Genomic DNA, 17,028 nt, shown 5'->3' with positions numbered 1-17,028 from the left:
GATTATCTTCCCCTTTAGCATCTTTCTCTCTCTCTGTGTCTCCCTCTTTTCCTTTCCCCACAATGTATTAGAATTGTTGGTTGGCCAGACCATGTATTACTCTACTCTGTGTCGCCATCATCTCACTTCTAGCCCAGTGTCCTGCTAAAGTAGGCACTCAGTAAATATTTGCTGAATGCATGCATGCATGCATGTATAAATGAATGGACAAATGAATAAGTGGAATGGAATAGTTAAATGAGCCAATTTTGCTAACAACCCTGACCAAAGTGTTGGTGAGTTCACAGGTTGAAACCAGTACAGGCAGTTCTTAACATAGGAATAGGTTGGGTTCCAAAAATTTGTTTGTAAGTTGGTTGTTCAGAACTTGGAACACATTTTCCCATATAAATGATGTTATAAATTATGCTTAACTGTTCACCTTAGTTCACAAAAGATTATTTGATGGATCATATCACTGAAATACTGTGGGGTTGAAATTAAAAAAAAAAAAAAAGAAAATAACTGAGGTGTCACCTTTTAAATTTTATGAAAATATTATAAGCCCACAATTCATCTCAATAAACTTTAAATGGTATTTCCTGGCATTTCATAATATTATAAATAAAACAAAACTGAATGCTGGTAAAGGCTTAATGTGGATAAAGAAGGTAGATGGAAAGATTCTGAAAAATCCTATGGGTAACAGAATGTTTTCAAGAGCATCCGTTCTTTACTCTTTTCATTGTCACTTCAAAATTGATGGCTTTCTTTGCCAAGATACATGTGTACCACTAGAACATCTTTCGGACTCATCAGAAAAGATTGTGTCTGCTTTTGACTTAAATGTATACTAACTTAAATGATATACTGACACACATTTTAGAGGCAAAAAAATATCTTAACCATTTACTTCTGACCTCCTTCAGCAAAATTCCCTTTTATTTTGTTTTAGTTTTTCTCTTGCTTTAGAATTATTGTTTCTCCCTTTTCCCCTCATTTTTCCCCAAGGATCAACCTTAGAGGATCAACCCCTGGTGATCCTCACCTCCTGGCAGTTATTGAATTTGGACCAATAGACTAGTGTGAATGGTGTGTGACTTTTGAAGTTAGGTCATAAAAATGACCAAGAAGCTTCTGACTTGGTCTTTGGAATCAGTCACTCTGGGGGAAGCCACCATAGTGAGGGACACTTGAACAGCCCTGTGGAGAAGCTCATTTGGAGAACTGTGACTTCCTGCTAACAGCCAGTGCCAACTTGCTAGCCATGTGAGGGAGTCACCTTAGAAGCACATCCAGCTCAGACAAGTCTTCCAGTAACTGCAGGCCCAGTCACATTTGACTGCAACCTCATGAGAAATGTCCAGCCAAACTGCTCCCAAATTCTTGACTCACAGAAACTGTGAAAGATAGTGAATGTTTATTGTTATTTTAAGCCACTGAATTTTAGAGTAATTTGTTAGGCAGGAATAGATAATTCATCCAATATATTGTCTTGTTTTTAATTTCTTCATCGGGGCAACTGTGACTCATGGAGAACTTGCCCATAGAGAAGAGGAAGATGAAAAGTGAGTTTTTGTGGATTGTGAATATTCTCCACATGATGTTGGTGGTGCCCCCAGATCTCTGTGCCTTCTCATCACCTGCCACAGGTTTTAATCCACTTTTCAATTTACATCTTTGCTTTACCCTATCTGATGATAAAATACACCCAACAGTGTGAAGGAAGTTCAAGTTTTCTATACCCAGTGACCCATAATTTATCACTGTAAATGGTCAAAATTGGGGTGGAAGGAAATCAGATGTCCCTAGAAGCCAGGCAGGTAAGTTAAATGTGTCAAAGGAGGTGTGGACTGTAATACTACAAAGTGAGGGAGACTATGGTCAAACTGAAGAGCACATACCCCCATCTCAAGAGAATCACATTCCAAAAAAATATTCAGCAATTTATGCTGAGCACTTTTGTCTACAGAATTCAGGCACCAATTGGATAACTCTGATCAAAATGAACAACCGTATTGACATACCCCAAAGGACAAAAGAGTCCTTACTGTAACCTTTTTATTCCCTTCGTGTCTTCCCATTGGCACATAATCGCTCATGGTGTATGTACTTAAAGCAAGTTTAGCTTTCTAAAGATGGAAATGTATTATCCATTCTTTAAGTGTATCTTCAAAAAACTAAACTTGCAGTTATATATTGCTGCATAACAAAGCACTCCAAAATTAGGTCGTTTAAAACAATATATGTTTAATATCTCTTTAAAATTCTGTGTCTTGGCTGAGTGATTCCTCTAGTTTGGGATGGTGCAGCTGGGGATGGATAACCTAGGATGCCTCACTTACATATCGAGGTACTTAGCTGGGAAAACTGGGAGCGAGTCTCTCTCCATGTGGCTTCTTGAGGACACTAGCTCAGACTAAGGTTCCTAGAAGCAGTGATCACATGGTTCCTAAAGCAGCTGCTTGTGTCACATCTGTGAATGCCTCATTGGCTAAAGCAAGTCACATGGTCAAGCACAGGGTCCACCACTTGGTGGGAGGAATGGCAAGACCACTTCTATGTGTCTGGGGAACTATATGGTGCTTTTCATGTATATAGGGAAAGAGGGCTCTGCTTCATAGGAACTTTTCCAAATATAGGACAGAGATTCAGGTGGTTGTCAGGCAGAAAGGACAAATGCCCACCATGATGCCTTCTGGCAAAGCCTAGGTGCCATGGAGCACAGTCCTGCTGGAGTACCTGGCTGTTATCAGAGTGTGGAGAGACTGGCAGGAGCAGGCAGAGTAGCCAATGGCTAGAGGGGGACTGAGGATGGTGCCTACGGACCTCATGGACCAGGGGACCAGAGAAAAAACGGGTGTCTGTGCAGAGTGAGGGCTGTTCATGGTCAGCCACATTGTCCAGGAGGTAAATGGGGCCTGACCAACACCCACAGGTCCTTAAGGGAACATCTCTGATTGAGGCCTGTGGAGAGGAGCTAGGCTCTAAACCCTTCTCGTTATCATCAGGCAAAAGCATCCCCTGGATGGCTGACCGCCAGGCATCTGCTCATCTTCCAGCAGGACTGACACCTACCTGTGTCTGGAGACTTTGCTCAGCTCATCTTATCTTCAGGGGGTGGATACCCTACTTCAACATCCAAGGGCACTTGTAAGTCCCCTTATCCCCTACCTCCAAAATAGAGTGACCTTCATAACAGCCAGGGAGATGGTGGCAGTCACAGAGTGGAAGAGATGCCACCCACTCAGCACCTGTACTTGGGTAAATCGGAATGAAACCAGTTTGAGATTTTTACTTACTGGCTGTTTGCCTTCTGCCACCCCAAGGCCTTGCCTATAAGATAGGAGAACATTCTGCTTTTTTCTGTTTGTTTGTTTGTTTGTTTTTTAACAGTGTACTAACGTGCCTTAGGGATGGGAGAATAGGAAAAAATTACATGAGTGGGGTCTTTTCTGTGGTGGGACAAGAAGGACAGAATTCCTGGATTAAAAGTGGAAAGAGGTTTCGGGGGGAAAAAAAGATTTTTGACGATAGGCCTGACATTTGTTGAGTGGCAGCTATATGTAATACTGGGCAGTATGTTACAAAGAGTGTTTCATTTGATCCCCAAATAACCCTAAACATTTGTACGAGGGTTTCCACATTGTTGATGAGGAAACTGACGCCTAGAACAGGTAAATACCCCAAGTATGCCCACTGAGCTAGGAGGAGGATGAGCCTGGTGTTCTTTTATTGTATGATGCTACTTCCTGTGCCTGTGTGGGCGAGTGGGGGGGAGGCGTCTGACTGAAGGAGCTTTGATGATGGCGCTGGTGGGAGACTCGGCACCATACTCGTTCCCTAGTTCCCTCCCGCGCCCCCTCTCTTCTTATAGATGGCCCTCCAGGATCCCCCATCCTGTTCACTGTCCCAGCATCTCTGGCTCGGCCCTTCACTGACTCTCCAGCTCAGACTTGACATGGTAACCATTGGTAACTTGGAGCCAGAGGAATCTCTAAATCAGATATCTGTCAAGTGGCAAAAAGAATGTTGTTGCAAGTCCAAGAAGATGACATGGGCTCTTGGGCAAATGTCAAGTTTGAATTTCAAGCCCCCTTTCTCATAGACTGCTATTACATGGGTAGTTTATTTCTGTTGCTGGAAATTAATTTTAAACAAGGTTTTTAAATGGCTTATATGTCTTCTCGCTCACTGGGAGGTTGTATCCTGGGTTAAAAAATGAGAGAGACTTAATAAATAGGGTTTCCAAGTAATTTGTCATCCAAACTGAGCACTTTTGAGAGTGGAAGGGGGTAGCTATTAATGACAGCCCAATTCTATCCCAGATAAACAGGGATGGATAGCTACCCCACATAAGGGAATCTAGGATAAGAACACCTTTGAAAGCTGGAGACTACTTGCACATATTTTATAATTTGATGACAAGCTGTTTTAGGTAGTGTCTTAATAATTTTAAGGAAAATACGTGCATGTCTCCGGGGTGAACTTCTAAACAGTGAAAGGAGGGTTAACTTTTTGGCTTGCGCCTTATTAATAGCCTCAATGCTTTCAAATTGACAGTAAGTTTCTCTTGTCTGGTTTGCACATTTGGATTCTGTCTTTCATACTATTTGCCAACTATCCAAATATAAACATCTTTAATGAAGCAGTAAGATACTGCAGCGAAACAATGTCCAAGGTGTGAATTATTGCACCCTCCCTAACTCATACTGAAGTGTGACTTTTTGTGATTGCAGTATGGCTGTTTGCCAAGTTGTATAGCAAAAACTCTGGTAATTACAGCCCTAAATAATTCATATTATCTTTAAACATCTATTTTTAAGTTGTCAGAAACTGTAAAATAAAAAACACACATAGTAAAACCTCATCTTCAAATTCTTAAGTTTATTTAAATAACTAGTGTTTATGCTAGATACCTTCAAAGATGTGTGTTTCTTTTCTTAGTGATTTTTAAGAAAAATTTTTAATGGATAATGGGTGGGGCTTAGGAAACTGGGAAAAATCTTTAGTGAAAGACTTGTGATACATTGATATACAACAGGAATAATTTTATATACTAGAAGATGGTGTCTCAGACCTTGTGCATTTCTTCAGGAAGTTTGGATTTATATTTTCCTGTTTTTATCATAGTTAAACATGTGATTCCTTTGACATGAATTATATGCCCTTATAAGTTTGGAATACCTAAGATATATATGTAGGGCAAGCCCTAGGCAAAACCACAACACAAGCAAATTTCAACAACACTCAGTAGCTGTATGTTTGTTTTCAGCAATATAGGTACTTTGGATGCTCCTAGCTCCAGATTTTTCTATGTATTTCCCCTTTCTCCCCAACTTTTCCTTGTCCTTTTCTTTGCCTTAATATTCTGATCTCTACTCAACCTGAAGGCTGTTAATAAATGATTATGTTCACATTATCTCCTGTGCTACCTTTGTTTTTCTTTGTAGGGTATCTTTTAGAAAAGTGACGTAGAAGAGTGAGTAGATATCTCAGGCACTGGCAAATTCAGTTGTGTGGACAGGAATTTGGGGGGCAAGGGCTGTCTTCTTCAGCACCTCTCAAATCTCCTTATGTAAATATCTAGTCCACCTACCTATCCTTCGTGATGCAACTGACCAGAGCCATTCTAGTTCACTTAGAAATAAGAACACAGCTTTAAGAATGAGAAAGTTCCATGAAAAATTGTACTGTAACATGGGACTTTTGAGAAAGGACATAATAATTGCAGGCTTTGCTCCATAAATCACCATAGTTCCCTGAAGGTAGTGATAATCAATGTGCTTTGACTCTCAGCTTCAGCTGGAAGAATCGAGGAAGAAATATTTCACATTGATTTCTCTCATCCAGTACCCAAGCTGTGATGGGAGTTACAGAATGGCTGATACATCTGCTGGAAACATTTAGCATTTGGGACGCTCCTGTCTTCCTGTCACATAGCTTATCCGGTATTGCTTTTTCTCTCTGCACCAACTGCACTTTCAGAGAAAGAAAAAACCCCTTCAGACTCACCATGCATACTTTCCATATGAAGGCTTCTTGCTATGCCTCTGGGATGCTGGCTTGCTGAACTTACCAGATCTTAAGTGTGTTTTGTAAAGCTTCCGTTTGCACCCTGGGAAAGGTTGGTCTCAAGAATCTGAAAGAGACCTTAGAAATCCATAAGCTCAGTCCTGTTTTATTTTATTCTTCAGAACCCTAAGATTCCTCCGCAGTGTCTCAGGAGCTTAGGGGGTCAGGTGCATAAGATGGTAACATCCTTCGATGTTTTAGACATTGGGCTCTGTGTAAAGTTCTCTTGACCGTGTTGACCAGAATTGGAAAGTTTTTGATCTATTTGAAGTGGTTAGTCTCAAGTGCTCCAACCCGTTAATGGCAAGGTCTAGATCCTAGACTATGTCTCTTGATTCTCTTGATTCTGTGGACCTCCTGCTGCCTTATTATGTTATTGTTGCACCTTTTGAAAAGGGAACCAAGGCCATAAGCTGCCAACCAATAGTTAGACAGTCATGAAGAGACCACTTATGAAGAGGAAATAAGCCTCTTTAGAAAATGCTAAGCCTCGCTGAATTCAGGACTATAAAATAAAGCAATGGTGAATTTCTTATTCATTCATTCATTCATTCTTTCATTTGTTCATTTGTTGCTTTTGCCTATCAAATTGGCAGAGATGATATTAATAATAGTAGATAAGCAGAACACCAGTGAGATTGGAGTTCTCAACATGTGTTTTGGGCTGTAAATTTTAGAGGCCATATTTGAATAGAGAGCTTGAAAAATATTTAAGATACTGTCACTCTATCAGCTGATAAATTCTGGTGCAGCCTAGCACCACAAGCCACTGACCAGTCTGTGTATTTTGCCTGGGGGATCCCCATGCTATGCAGGGATTAAATGTGTTGACTGTCATTCCCCCATATAGCCCGATAACCCCACTTCTAGAAATTGATACTAAGAAAATAATTTGAACTATGTTAAAAGAAATATGCATATAAATGTTCTTTGCAGTATTTTTTAATAGTGAAAAATCATCTCCACCCTAAATGCACAACAGCAGAAGAACACAAACAAACTGTTAATATCTATATGGTGAAATATTAAAATTAAGTTTACAAATAGTTTTTTGAGACGTGTTAAAATAATTTTAATATATGGTTAGGTGAATAGAACTTCATATAAAGTATAAGCTGGAAAGCTTTCAAAATATGAATAGGTACAGAGAAAAAACTAGAGAGGAATAGCCTTAAATGCTATGATTATCTCTGGGCAGTGAAATTATGAGTGAATATTAATTTCTTTTTTGACTTTAAAAATATTCCCAATTTTCCACATTGTGTATGTGTTACTTTTATAAGAGGGGGAGAAATGAGTCTTCCCTCTTCCTGAGAAGTCCAAAGAAAGTGCTATCAAAATCTTGGTTCTGGGTTATTGTCTGGTATAACCCAGGAATGAGGAAAGGGCTGGTGACTGCCTTCCCCTTCTCCGTTTTCATTCTGTGAACAGATCCCCACGTGTCACTTGCCATTCAGCACACTCAGTTCTCTGCTCGCAACAATTGCTCCCTGAGTCTTTCAAGTCAGTATCAAGGAACTCTGGGTTTATGTTTGAGAGAATATAATGGCAGTGTTGGGGCTCAGTTAGGATTCATCAACATAAAGATGCTGCTAGATCACACACAAAAAGGAGAAGCCCTGGTTTCACTCCTGACTATATCATCTCCTCTCTATGAGACTTTGACCAAATTTGGAAACTTTCTCAGCCTCAATTTTTTCACTTGCCCAATGAGAATGATGATACCTCCTTAATGGTGTGACTAAAACAAGAAAAGACAGGTAATACGCCTAACGTAGTGTGTGGCGTTACCATCAAAGAAATCTTTAATCCCTGTTTGTTACCTTGCTTCACTTCCTCTGGGGCCTCCTCCCGTTATTATAGAAGTCATTTAAGAGGGAAAGTACTTGGGCTTTGAAAATTTATTCCGTATCCAATACAGTGGGGACTTGGGTAGATACAATCTGAAGAAACAGAAGGATAGTCCAGAGTGAATAGATCATCCTGGCAACTCCAAGAAAGCGACAAATGGTAGTTCTTGTTTTTCATGGGCTGTGGAGTGCCATGGTTAAGAACTTTGTATGTGTTTATGTATGTGTCTCAGGGGAGATATAAAAATCACAGTCATTTGTCTTCAGTAGCTGGAGGTCTGGCTTTTTATTATGTATTCATGACTAGAGAAGGCGCCTAGCACAAAATAAGTTCCAGAACCGTGGAGGAGACATTTCTTGTCAGTCTTCTTAGTTTACCTCCCAGTCTACCTCCATCCACCCAGTGCTCAGTGCACTCTCTTTATTTACCTCTTTGCCCTTTCAGAAAACTGCTTTCAAATCCTTACCCTTCATTTTGGAAAAAATGACACTGCTAATAGATTTTTCATGTTACCTTTCTTAGGTGCATTTGCTTTTCATGAGGAAGAAGGCGTGGAGCTAAGAGTATAGGGTAGTAACGGAGGCCTTTTAAGGTCCAGTAGGCAAGAGAGAATTTCGGATGTAGGGAGACTGTCTAGAGAGGCCTTGAAGTAACTTGAGGCAATATCCTGTTTGCACTATTTACTTTTGAAAAGAAGGAAGAGGGACTGGTCTCAGAAGACCGAGTGCTTAGGGAGGGCCACCACAGTAGGTGCATTGTTCTCTGGTTCCCTTCCCTTGGCTTCTTCCTAAGTCATCTTACTTCTCCAAATGTCACCAGCCATATTTGCTGTGAAGACGGCTAGATCTAGATTCTTGAGACCTTAGGGCTCACGTGGGAACAATCTAAAATTAAACTAGGTCAAATGCCAATGTATAGAGAAAATGCAAATGAATCATTAAACAATTTTTTTAAAAAAAAGGAATCACTGTTTACTGCGTCCTGGAACGTAGCCCAGGAACCTGGATGAGACGTTGGCACATGTCTCTAAAATGAAGCAACTGCAGTATGGGATTTAAAAGCCAGTAATTCCAAAGGAACAATTAATTAAAAAGGGAGGTTAATTCACAGTTTACAGACTTAGCATCTGCTTGTTTAGCATATGCAATAAAAAGCAAAGTAGTGGTAGATTTATAAAAATGTCAGATAATTTATGATATATGTAGTAATCCTTTTTGCATAATCCAGTTCTTTTTCTCTTCTCGTGATCCTCACTGAGACATTGATTTAGAGCAGGATATGGTGCTTATTCCCTATGTCTTTTGTGATTTAAATATTTTAAATTGAAAGAATTTATGTGTGTGTGTATATATATATATATATATATATATATATATATATATATATATGTATGTCATTTTGTCATTAGAATTTCTGGAACTTTTTTTTTAATCAGTGAATTGAAAATTATCTATTTGTGTATTTTCCTTGGCATAGCCAAGAAATCTTTTTGCACTGAAGTTCACAGGTTATGTTGTTTTTCCATGACGATGTAATACAGGAGGCCTATTTATTTTACTGATAACAAGAATTTAAATGCATCTTACTGTAATATGAGGAAGTTCATGTTATTGCTTTATCCTTTGCGTATTTGTATTTACCTTTATTCTGTAGGGGCAAACTATTATTTTAATTGCTTTTTCCTTTAGAGAGCCATCCCTGCTCCTATTTTATGGTCTCACCTACTTATATAGGATTTTTTACAGAGATCTAAATATACTGAAATGAGAGGGTTAAAACTGAGGTGGGGATGTAGAAATCTAAGTGTTTTTTTTAAATCATAGGAATGGTTAGGTTATTTTTTTAATATGGAAATTGTGTGTGTGTGTGTGTGTGTGTGTGTGTGTGTGTGTGTGTATTTTAACTGGATGCTAAATTAGGATTCTGTCTAATTTTGCTAAAGGCTCAGGAACATAAATAATTTGAAATAAGGATCTTCCAGTATTTTCCAATGATAAATTTTGGATATAGATTTTTTTCAATAACATTTATTGCTTCAGAAAAATCTCACCCCTCATGGCAGAATATAGTGGTAGTATAGTTGCCTGTAATTAGAATACCATGAACATCTGAAAGACTTTAGTTTATTTTTTTTTTGAAATTTACTTATGCTCCACCTCTTTTCAAGAAGAATTCAAAGCTATTTACAAAAAGAAAAGAAGACGTATGTGGCATGATTAATAAATAGGAAGAGTTATGGGCAAATTAGTGGGTGAGATAACATAGGAGGAAACAAATTGCCAACTGAAGTTTGAGCTTTTAATTACTGAGATTGAGGGCATTAAGGGCTTAATATTATATGAGCCCTGACTGGAATTTAGCCACTTAACAGCTATACTTGGTTTTCCCATTCGTATTCCTGTTTTGGCTTATTTCTTTAGTGATATTGGTATGCTACTCCCACCTTCCATCCTTTGCCAGACTTGAAGATTAGGTAAAATAAGCAGTGAGTTCTTGGTGATAGGGAGAAAAGATTTAGATTGGAGGTTACGAAAGGATAGTCCATGGCAGGATGTGGCCCGCAGTGGTGCTTTGTTATGTTCACACTGTTAAAAAAAAAAAAAGAGCTAACATTCAGAAATGAGAGGATTGCAAATAAAAACTCAGACTTTTGGCTTTTCTCAGAAAATTGAAAGAGCAACTAACCATCCAGCCTACTATCCTACATGACAGCAAGCAGCCCTGACGGCCTCTTTAGATGGAGCTTTTGCTCCTTTCATGTGCCCTGGCCTCTAGGAGGGCATTTGGGAGTAAAACCTCTGAGGAGGACAGCACTGCTTGCTAAGAGCTTGCACTCTTTCTAACAGTGAGAGGGAAAAAAGGATTGCATAGCTTGAACTTGTTTCCTAGTGATTTTCTTATGATTTTTGCCTTGCGATAGATTTTCCTCAAAGCCCTTTATACCCACAGATCATCTCAGATGATGTATCCTCATTCAATATTCATTCACTCATTCATTTATTCCAACAAATTTATATCATGTTTACTACCAAAACTCAGGTCCAGATAACACTGTCTATAGTTGAGATTTTATGAAATGCTAAATAGGCTGTTTAAAAGGGGATTTTGAAAATACTGTACATCAGGATTTGGGATACTCTTAGATGTGTAGAATCCACTCTAGATTCTCACTGGGAGAAACGACTTGCCATGTCATGTGTCCGTTACTCAGCATAGGAACCAAATGACCTCAGTGGACTCAAAAGATCCTACAACCCTGACAGTGCCCAGCTTACTCTTAGCAATAGACTAGCTAAGAGTCTATATATATTGAGAGTTGGAACTCAGCTATTACCCCAGAAAAGAAAACTCACTGATAGTAACAAAGACGGATGCAAATAGAAGACTTTTCAAGTAAATAAGAAAATATATATTCATGTGGATTTCTCCTTAGCCTGACTATGATTCGTTTGGGGGGTGGGGAGGGGTGCATTTCCCCCCCCCCCCCCCCCAGATCCTAGCATTTGGAGGCAGAACTAAACTTCAGTTTTTTTTCACATACCCTTAAATACAAGGACCTGGTATAAAAGGGGCATTTTACAAAAGGAAATGTTCAGCACATCTATTAGTCATTGGAATTAAAAACAACAGCAACAAAATCTCTTTTGGTCATTCTTACCTTAAATACAAAGATTTCTCAACCTTTGGTTGTTGGTTTTCATTTAAATGACTTTAAAAATTTTATTCTTTAGGAGCCAGCCCTCTTCAGTCATTTAATCCTTCAGTCAGTTGACATTTGAGCATTTGTTCTGTGTGTGGTACTGTAGTTTCAAATTATACTCATTGAAAACCTGAAGTCTAAACACTGTAGACCCAGTTTTAAGCTTAATCTACATTAAGAGAAAAAGATTTCAAATCATCTTAGTTAGATTCCTTCCATATGACTGCTTTTGTTATAAAGTTTTATATCGTGTGATAACTTATCAGTCCATTAAAGGTCACATTGGATGATGTAAGCAGCTGTCCTCTCAGATAGCTAAAGATAAATTCTTTAAAACAATCCACCAGCAAGTATCTCTCCTTATTCTAAAAATTGAAGGCTGTACCTGATTTTCAAATTAAGTGAATGAAGTTTATTCCATCTGTGTTACTTTTTTTAAACACTAAAAATGGAAGCCTAACGACAGAGTTTATTATTTCTTTGAAGGTGAAGAACAGAATGTGATAGGTTAAATTTTAATCTAATCTTTCTCTAAGCAGCTTCTATGGAATCTTTATTGCTAGGCTTTTGTACAACACATTTTATTTTTGAAGGCTTAACTTAAGCTATTATTCCTGACTGTGTTTTAGTGAATAAAAAGAACTCCCTTCTTTCCCTACTATTTTGGTGAATATTGTACTTGTATGTATATTGTCATGTCAATCCCTACAGAGTTGAATGATAATAAATACCCCTTCCATGATGGAAACTCATAGCATTTCTGGAGTGGATGCCTTATAGTTTTAATATGACTTATAGGTGATAACTTAATAAAAATGCATTCACCATGTACAAGGGTGGTTAAAAATCTCATCCTTAGAGAAAAACTTGATCACTGTCATGTGACTCGCTGTGTGTGACCTCCATGCGCTAGGTTTCATGAGCACAGTTGTAGGTACATGATTTCTTAATTAATTGTTAATTGACCCGTTCACTTTTCTACTTCATAGCATTTCCTCCCTGACTGTGTGTGTGATCCCCAGTTACAAGGAGTTCATAGAAACTTTTTACTTAGTATTTATAGTGGAAGTCTTTGGAGTGCTCCTGCTTATGTGAATTTAGGTAGTTACACACACACACACACACACACACACACACACACACACACAAACATACAGATGTTGGCTAGAACGTCTGAGACATGGATACCTTTCTAAAGACTGCAGAGTGGGGAAAGGAGTGCCCTATACGTTTCAGTTCTAAGTGAGACTTGCCTACTTTGGAGTCCGAGCAATGTGTTGACTGCACCCAGTCCTTAATCTTTGGGATATTGTATTGCGTATGCGCTCAGAGAACAAGATCAATGCACGCTCCTAGATGACTATCTCAAAGACTTTAATACATTGTACGTGGCGTGTTGAATTAGAGGTTTGCTATCAGGCTGGGAGGATACTCTTACACCAGCTCCCCTGCCTTGGTTGATTCCTCATGCATGGTTTTACTAAATTGATCGAAAAGTGCAGACCTGTTGACTAGCCAAGCTTCACTTCTCCCAGCCAGACAACCTTGGTTGGTCTTCCTGGCAGGAGACTCCCTCAGGCCTGCTTCTATGCCTCTGTTCAAAAGAGTGGCCCTCTCATAAATCCTCTCTCACCACATTGCTAATTCATATCTTTACTGCTTTTAAGATTTCATTTGAAACTCATATCCTCTAGAAAGTTTCTCCAATTAGCTTTAACTCTTCCTGAACACTTATCTGTATTTTATCACTTTAGCCTTTTTGAAGGCAGGAATCATGTTTACTACTGCTGTTGTTTTCTCCATATGTTACAGGAAAATTACTATATACACAATTCACTACTTATCATGGAATCAGACACACTTGGGGATCGCTTGATTTTTATAAAACCTGGTTCAACTCTCTCTTATTTTACATATGAGGATACTATGTCAAAGAGAAGTTAAAGTGGCGTTCTGTGAATATTTACTGATTGTCAATTACATACCTAGGATTTATTTTAAGTTTTTATGTTGATGTAGTTTCAGACTTAACAGAAAAGTTGGAAGACAGGACAAAGAATTCCTTTATACACTTTACTCAGATTTCCCAAATGCTAACTTTTTACAATATTTGCTCCACTATTCCCTCTATTTTTCCCCTGAACTATTTAGAGTAAGTTGCAGACATGTTAGCCCTTTACTCCTAAATTCTTTATAGTTCCTAAAAACAAGAAAATGCTCTTATGTAACCCTAGTACAATGATCAAAATCAGGAAATTAATGTTGATACCTACTATTATCTAATACACAGACCTTAGTGATTTCACCAATTTTCCCAGTGTCCTTTACAGCAAAGGAAAATCCCGGGTCACATGAAAGTGGCAGCTGTGAGACTTACCACCTAGATCTTTCAGCTCCTTCTCTCAGGTTCTTTCTGCCTCTCTACAAGAAAACATCTTTAAAAAAAAAAAAAAAAAAAAGAAAACATCTTTAGACCTCATCTCTGACAGCACTGTGGAGTTATCTGAAAGCCTTGGTAAACTTCTTAGAGCTTTCAAAGCTGTTTAGTAACTTTCAGAATCTGGGGCTAGTAATGATGTTAGTTTTTTAAAGGTCAGTGAATGCAAAGTAGAAATCTTGATGTCATTCTTCATGCTTTCCTCGTGTATGCCAAGGTCTCATTTAGGATATTAAAATTCCGAGAACTGCCAGTAGACAGTGTTTGACAGCAGCAGAACGTGGCCAAGAATTAACTAGGGTTGGAGACGCCTGGATGTAAAGACAGGACAATCAGTTCTCTCCTTCGTCCTCCTTGAAGATGGTGGTGATGATCTTTGACCTTAGAGGAAAAAAATACCAGAATATTTTGTTAAATGTAGTTTGAATGGTTCATCATTGATGAATTAAGTTACATATATTTTCCTACATTGCTACTGTGATTTTCATTAACAAAATCTTCTGGTTATATACCAGTAGAGAATCTGTGTTCAATAGATTGATGTTTCAGTGCTTAGGCCCAACCAGGGACCAAGGCTTATGTCTATTTCCCCAGAGTTTCTTTTTTTTTAATTTACCGTAAGACATCCCAGTGTGGTCTCCAGCATTAAAGAGAGTACTGCAGCAAGGAATGTGACACTTCAAAGGTTTGGAGGACAATTACAACACCCATAAAAACAGAAAATAATACGTAAATCATTTTTAAAGTAAAAGTGTTGGCTTGTTTCTCAAAATGTTTCTATTCCTTAGTCCTTGGAGTATCAGAGCCTTTGTTCAACACATAATGTTCAGGATAATTTGGTAGACATGGACTGAAGATTCTCTAAACAACTCACTTTTATCACAATTCAATTTTATCCCTCTATTCAGGCATAGTGACATTCATTTAATGACTTTGTTGTGGAACGTTTCTTTGCATATAATATACAGAACTGTTTAAATGTAGTCTGTTTTGGATCATTAGCCATTTCTTTGGGCTTTCTTGGATGGAGCAAATAGAGTCCAGTTAATAGTCTCAAGTAAAAAAATATCTGAAAGGCATGACTTCTCTTATTTATATAATTGGGGGGGGGTAATCCCTTCATTTTTGGATGTACTTTAGATAGTCATTTACAACAGAGAGGTAGTCTGAAGCTTTGGCCAGCAAGGGGGCGGGGGGGGGGGGGAAGAAAGAGAGAGAGAGAGAGAGAGAGAGAGAGAGAGAGAGAGAGAGAGAGAGAGAGGAATTGGTTGACATGCTTGCTGAGTCTTAAGTTGAAATCTTTGCTATCAAGGAGGGAAAGAAGATTGAACCAGGCCAGTTATGTTATCTCTACATGACGGGAACAGACCTCAAATTGGAGCCTAAGACCTGTGTGCTCCTCCACTGGTTCTGTACCTTCTCGCTGCCAGCTCTTCAGAGTGTGTTCTCATCAACACCCTTAAAGAAGCTGCTCATGCTTGGCCAGTGGAGAGGAGTAACCAGACCAAAAAATGGCACCGAAAAACACACTTTGAAAACAACATAGGATTCAAAGAAGAGGATGCAGTAGCCACATGCGTGGTATAAATCAGCCAGTCCATCTGTTAGAAAAGAGGTGTATTTGTTGAGGTTGGAAAAAGGTGTATGAAAGGTATTCCTTGCAGTGAAAGAAACATGAGTGCACTGAAACGTCAGACAATCCAAATTCAAATTCCGATGCTGCCACTTTTTACTAGTGATGCAACCACTTTGAATACATTACTTAATCTCTCTGATCCTTACTTTATGCACTGGGAAAATTTTGTACTCATTCTGCCGGCACATATTGGGCACCTACTATGTACCAGCACTTCGTCAAGCACTGAGGAGTCACGGATGAGTAAGACGCTGCTTGTCTCCACAGGGAGCTCAGAACCTGTGAAACACACAGGATGAGGATTATGTGAGAATATACGTGAGAACACTTCGCAGGATGTCTGGCATGTTGTAGGGGCTTACTGTATTTTATTTTTCTTTCCTGTTTGTTCTCTCAGTTTTCCATGGAAATGGAGAAATACAAAGATTTCCCAAGAATTTAGCAATGTTAATTATTCCCATTACCTCCCCCACAAAATATCTTATTAGGAAATGTCATAATCTGGAATTTGACCACTTAGATGCATATTTTTATGGAATCAGTACTGAACTGAGTTAGCAAACACGAGCTCCTATTCCAGCTTTGCATTACTGTTTGCTCTTGGGTAATTCACATCACCTTGGGAGTCATTTCCCTCAATGATAAAATGAGAGTTGTGGATTATTCTGGCATGGGCTTTATTCTTTTGGATCCAATGTTAATTGCGCTTACTTCTGATTCTCCAGTTGAAGCAATGTTATGTGCATGTTTGGTTTTCTTCCATCCACCTTTTCCTGCCCCACCCTCAAAGCTTGGAGCTGTTGGTGATAGGAACTACTGCTTTGGTTTCAACCTTGATGCAGTTGATTTTATCCTTTTCCTTCCTCTCATATCTGGTCTTGGGGAAAACAGAGGAGGACAAAGAAGAGGAGGGGTGATATGGCTGTCTCCACACCTTTCAGTCCCTTTTACTTAAACTTCAGATGACTCTTGGGTTCTCTGTTTCATGCTAACAACACAAGAGGCTAAGTTCCTCTGATCCCTAATGCCTTTACCAGTGTTACTGCTTTTAACTGTAGCCCCTGAATCCTGAAGCTAACTCACAGAATACCAAAAATCATAAATGGTGAGAACTGGAAGGGCCATTAGTGGCTGTTTTGCATGTATAAAACTCACGTTCTGGAAGGAGAAGGAACTTTTCTGAGGTTGAGCAGTTGGTGAGCAGTCAGGCCAGAACTTGAACTCATATCGAGGGCAGCTCTCTTTTACGCTGCCATTGCTGTAAGAATGGTTATTTTTGTGGTTTATTCTCCACATCACTTTATAGGCAACGAAACCTCACGTGTTTCTTTTCTGGTAAAGATGATTTCA

The 17,028-nt window shown here is 38.9% G+C and overlaps 1 protein-coding gene across 4 annotated transcripts in view; it reads left to right on the top strand.

Moving 5' to 3' along the window:
• Positions 1 to 17,028, top strand: part of GLIS3 (GLIS family zinc finger 3) — a 471,393-nt gene that overhangs the window by 128,712 nt on the left and 325,653 nt on the right. The window lies entirely within an intron of this gene.

Source organism: Rhinolophus sinicus, chromosome 16 (genome assembly GCF_057876585.1).
Source record: "Rhinolophus sinicus isolate RSI-liver-muscle chromosome 16, RSI-T2T, whole genome shotgun sequence".
NCBI classification, from domain to species: domain Eukaryota; kingdom Metazoa; phylum Chordata; class Mammalia; order Chiroptera; family Rhinolophidae; genus Rhinolophus; species Rhinolophus sinicus.
Note: the sequence above shows the minus strand (reverse complement) of the source record. Positions and strands in the feature narration are given on the sequence as shown.